Source organism: Pteropus vampyrus, unplaced genomic scaffold (assembly GCF_000151845.1).
Source record: "Pteropus vampyrus isolate Shadow unplaced genomic scaffold, Pvam_2.0 Scaffold186, whole genome shotgun sequence".
In the NCBI taxonomy this organism is placed as follows: Eukaryota; Metazoa; Chordata; class Mammalia; order Chiroptera; family Pteropodidae; genus Pteropus; species Pteropus vampyrus.
In genome coordinates, this window is record NW_011888967.1 from 3,076,218 (window position 1) to 3,081,678 (window position 5,461).

Sequence of the window (5,461 nt, forward strand, 5' to 3'; positions counted from 1 at the left end):
AGACTTGTCCCATATTAGGCTGAAATCGCCATATTCTTTGTACCACTGCCTCCCTTGATCCCTGGAAGAGGCCTACATTAGGATGGATGGTCTCTAACAAGGTGGCTTTCTGCACTGAGGCTGATCCAAAGGGGACGACAGCTAAAGGCTGTTTGATGACAACACTTCCATCAGCTGGAATGTCAAGTTTTCCTTGAAGGAAGATCTGGACAGCACATCGATGTCTATGACATACAGTTTGCAGAAAAGGGAAAGGGTATTGCACATAAAGAAGGCCAAAGAGGGAATCCAGAAAATCTACAAATTATGTGTGTCAACCTATTTCCTTTTGTCACTAATCATGGAACCACATGGTCATGCACAGCCTTATCACTTGGAAAAACAGCATCAGGCCCCAAGGTGGAAACTTCCTGGTACTTTTTTCTTCATGATCTAGCTTAATTAAATATGTTCAAATAATGCATGTGTAGTTCTGATTTATAGAAAGCACTCAGAAAACGTTAGTCTTGTGGTGGGTTGAATGGTAGCCCCTCAAAGATATGTCTACAACCTAGAACGTGTAGAGTTTACCTTATTTGGGAAAAGGGGCTACGCAGATGTGATTAAATTAGGAATCTCGAGATGAGATCATCTTGGATTACAGGGTGGACCCTAAATCAATGGCAAGTGTCCTTATAAAAGACAGAAGAGAAGTAACGGACACATGGAAAGATAGAGACAGAGACTGGAGGGATGCAGCCCCAAGCCAAGGAATGCCTGGAAGGAACCGCCTGACACTGCAAGAGCCGAGAACAGATTCCCTCCTAGAGCTCCAAAGGAGTATAGCCCTGCCGACATCTTGACTTGGGACTTCTGGCCTCCAGAACTGTGAGAGAATAACTAACTTTCTGTTGTTTCAAGCCACTTGGTTCGTGGCAATTTGTCCTGGCAGTCATGGGAAGCTAATATAGAGAGTGTTATGCATCAGGCAGACACATGCCAGGCACTTTACATGCATTATCTCATTCAATGTATGCATCTTCCCCATGAGGGGGGTACCATTGTTATCTCTATTTTACAGGCGCAGAAACAGGCCTAGGAGAGTCAGTTCACTTGTTCAAAGTCACACATCTTGCCAGTGTGTAGCCAGAATTTGATTGCATATATTACACTAACCCTAAAACAAAAGTCTCTTTCTTTACAAAAACAGCCTATACCACATGCAAGCTAAGTAACCTGCTGTCTCTGTTGGCACCCACACAAGGCTTGCCTCACACAGAGCCCGGGCCATTCTTGTGCTCTTCACCCCTCTCTTCTGCATCCTGCTCTCCTTAGGAGCCCTTAATCAGGGCTCCTAAGCGAGATCTTGAAGAAGAAAGTACCAGGGGTCCTACTTTTTGATGCATGACTTTTGGTCTGGAGTTCTCCAAATTCTTGCTTTTACGTTTCTAGGTACAAGAAAGGAGGTTGAAACACTGATGCCCCATGTGGGAGCCTACATGATTCTGTTCTCTTTCTTCTCTCATAGCCAGGTGAGACACTGGAACAAGCTTATCTGTAGGAGGAAATAAAGAAATCCAGTGTTTATGATGTTATTCACATGTAGTGCCATTTAACAGTAAGTTCAGCAGACATTTTCTGAGTGCCCCCTATGTGCCAAGGGCTGTGCTCAGGCCTGGAAATCTGGGGGTGAACGAGACACAGTCTCTGCCTCTGAGACAGAAGACTGACCCATGAAAAGACTATTTTAATAAAATATGTCTGTGAGATAGAACAAGAGCTGATGCAAACATAAAAAATCTAGGATCCAGAAAGATAACATAAATGAATCAGGGAGACAATGGGGAGCGATGGGGATGATGGTAAATAAACTAAAGGGCATCGCTGGCACCAGCTTGAGGCAAAGCTGCCATGGTGGGACAGAGATCCAGCACTGTCCATTCTGCCCATTTTTCAAAAGAAGCCCAGTGTCCAGATTTACATGTAATCGCTCTTGATTTTTAAATGCTGGCAATTAATCAAAACAAATTATATTTAAAGCTTGTGGGAATAGAACAAAACCCATTGGGAGGTTAAATTCGATTCTTGGGCTGGAGTTTGCAGCACCAAGATAGAACCAAGGAGATGGAGGATGGGATACCTCAGCGCCACCCTTCTGGGGGGCGAGGTAGCCAGGCACGGATGCCCACTCCCATTCTAGAGAAGAGAAAACTGAGCTAGAAAGAGTCTAGATGAATTTCAACCAAGGTCACATGCCTCCAGGTGGAGGGACAGGATGAGATGTCATTAGCTGGCCTCTTGATTGGCTAGTATTTGAGCACGTGGAAAGGACTTTGTAATACTCCAGGTCCTGTACACACGTAAGGCTATTCATAATACCCTTTATAGTAACTATACTTTGGTTGTTTTCTATTATATATTCTATGTTCTAAAATTATAATCTATGATATAACCTCTGTTCTATGACAAGACATTGTCTCTGCTGTGGAATTTTGTCTGTCCCTGTCTCTCTGTCACTGTCTCTGTCTCTGTCTCTGGGTCTCTGTGCAGCAAGCAGTCTGTCTGGGGCTCTCCCCTGCCTTGCACTCTACACTCAGCATTTTGCTCTGTGTTGCTTTCGTGTTCTCTCTCTCTCTCTTCACACATACCCACTGACATGCCCCTGCTCATTTCCTGCTATAGGGCTGAAAATGAGATGGTAAAATAATTCCAGGCTCTGTGGCTTGTCCTGCCAGTGACCTTCAGTGCATTCCAGCAAGAGGTGTATGTGGCTCTGCCTTGAGGCTGACTGGTAGTGTCCCTTAGTTTCTGCCCAGCACCAGCTGCCTTTCACCCCCAAGGGACAGTCATGTGCCCTCTGTGGTTCTGAATCATCCACTGTGAAGGACCAAGGCCCATGGTTAACCAATTCTTACAAATCTCCTTTTATTACGAAATGTATAACCCCACTGTTCAAATTGGCACACTCAAATGACCTGAATCAGTAAAGCAGATATTTCTTTTAGAGTGGGCATTTAAAAGGAAACAGATACTTAAATAGACACTTTCTCTCTGTCATCAGTCTTTCCTCCATCACCTCACTGTGAATCTGAGCCTGGAGTCAGACATCCTTCACGGTAGTTTGAATGCAACCTTTTTTTTTTTTTAATCAAAGTTCTCTGGGCTGGCTCATCACAGTAGTAATACTATCATCTTTTGTTGAATGTTTGTGATGTGCCAGGTGATTTCCTGGTCCATTTATAGAGGAAGAAATGAGACCCAGAGAAGAGAGTTGAAGTGACTTGCCCATGGGCACGGGGCCAGAATGTGAACCTAACTCTAGCTACCACCAATGCCCACTAGACCCCTATACTTCCAGCACAGGGGAGGTTTGAGCAGACGCTTTGGAATGTCCTGTTTTTAGATTCCCCCACTTCCTTCCTCTCTCTCTAGGGTGGGCTAGACCAGGAAGGTGAGTTTCTTCTGCCCCAGTGAAGTTCCCAGATTACTGTGGGTTAAGTCTTTTGTGATCAGAATGGAACCTACCTCTCCATTTCATGTCTATCCCACTCCAACACTCATTCTCCCACTAGCCATTTGCCTTTCCTCAATTGTGTCTTGTCCGTTCCTCTTGTGTTCGCATGTGCTCTTCTTCCTGTTCAGAATCTAAATGCCTTCTTCCCCTTCTCCAGTTGGTAAACTTATAATGGGTAAAATTTTGTCCCTCAACCCCCAAATTCATACACTGAAGTCCTAGCCCCCAGGACCTCAAAATGCAACATATTTGGTGACAGGGTCACTGCAGATATAATTAGTTAAGGTGAGGATACACTGGAGTAGAGTAGGCTCCTAATCTAATATGACCGGTGTCCTTATAAAATGGGGAGATTCGGACACAGACACACACAGGGAAAATGTAAATGTGAAGGCAGAGATCAGGGAGATACTTCTGCGAGCCAAAGATTGCCAGCAAACCACCAAAATCTAGGGGAGAAGCCTGGAACTGATTTTCTCTCACAGCCCTTAGAAGAAACCAACCCTTCTGACACCTTGATTTTGACTTCTGGCCTCCAGAATTGAAATTTCTGTTGTTTAAGCCACCCCGTTTGTGGTCCTTCATATGCAACCTTAGGAAACCAACACGCTCCTATTCATTTCTCAAGACCTCGTTCAAATGGCTCCCCCTTCATGTTGGTGCTTCGCTGTCTAAGGCGCAGTGAGTATTATGCTATCTTGCAACAACTTTGTTATCTGCAATGAAAGCTAAGATTTCAAGTCTACTTTATTTTTGTGTCTGCTCTGGTGCCATCTCTGTGCATGGCTAATTATGGGTGCTCAATAAATGCTTTTTGAAGGGAAGGCTAAGGACCCATGTAGCCTCGTTGATGTACACTGTGCAGAGACCTACCTAATCTGCAACCCTGTGATTAGAAGAAAAAGAACTAAATCTAAAATGTAGGTCACCCAGGGGGATATTTATGGAAATGAATGAACCACACAGGTGTGCTTTAGGAGCACAGAGCAACAGTCTGACTATGAAGCCAGTGCAGGCCTAGGGGGTCAGAGCAGCACATCTGGTGAACTCTAGGCACGGAGGGAGGGCAGAGCAGGCTCTCAGAAGCTCACTTTCATAAGACGCAGAGCAAGCAGGAAGAGAACTAGGCCCCTCGAAGGAGGCACCAGGCCTTTTATGTTGGAGAGAAATAGAGATGGTGAAATCTGCCACCTGAGCCTGTCCCAGCCCAGCCTCGTGGACCCAGCCTCATCTGGGTCCAGGAGAAAAGCTGGGCTGTTGGGAAAGCTGGAAAGAACTGTTCTACTAAATCTCTGCCAAATACTGGAACACAAACAGACCTACGACCCCAGTAGTAGTGTTCGAAAGAGAGCAGGTGAGCTGTATCATGTCCCATCTTGATGCAGACCACCAGCTCTTTGGCATTTCAGGGTTCATTGCAGTGAGAGTGGGTAGCATGTGGCTGTGCCAGGGGGTGCAGACTGGTTTGTGAGCATATATATTCACCCTTGAGATCTCTCCTCAGTCCCGGGAGTTAAGGCTCAATATCACCTGTTGAGGCTAAGAGTGAGCTGAAGGACAATTGATATTTGATTTATTGCAGTTAATGGTGGCTCCAGAGACTAGGGAGGCCCACGGACAACTTGGGCTAAACCCAGGTGGTAGGCTTTCTCCTCTGCAAGTTGTTTTTGAGTACTGTAGCATGAAGGAAAAAAAAAAAAGAAAGCATTCTGCAGCCAAAAACATTCACCCAAAGAGCAGCTTAACTTCTGATTTACAGCCTCTGAGGTTATGAATGTATTAGATTGGGGACCTACATATCACGTGATTTAATCTAAATTAAACAGGGACAGGGTGATATTCACTAAGGCCTGGGCACTGAGAGGCAGAATGGATAGCAACTGAGAAGGGGGCAGATGACGAATATCAGCTCTGAACAGGAGTGTGAGGTGTGTGCATGTGTGTGTGCGTGGTGTATAGTCACATTAT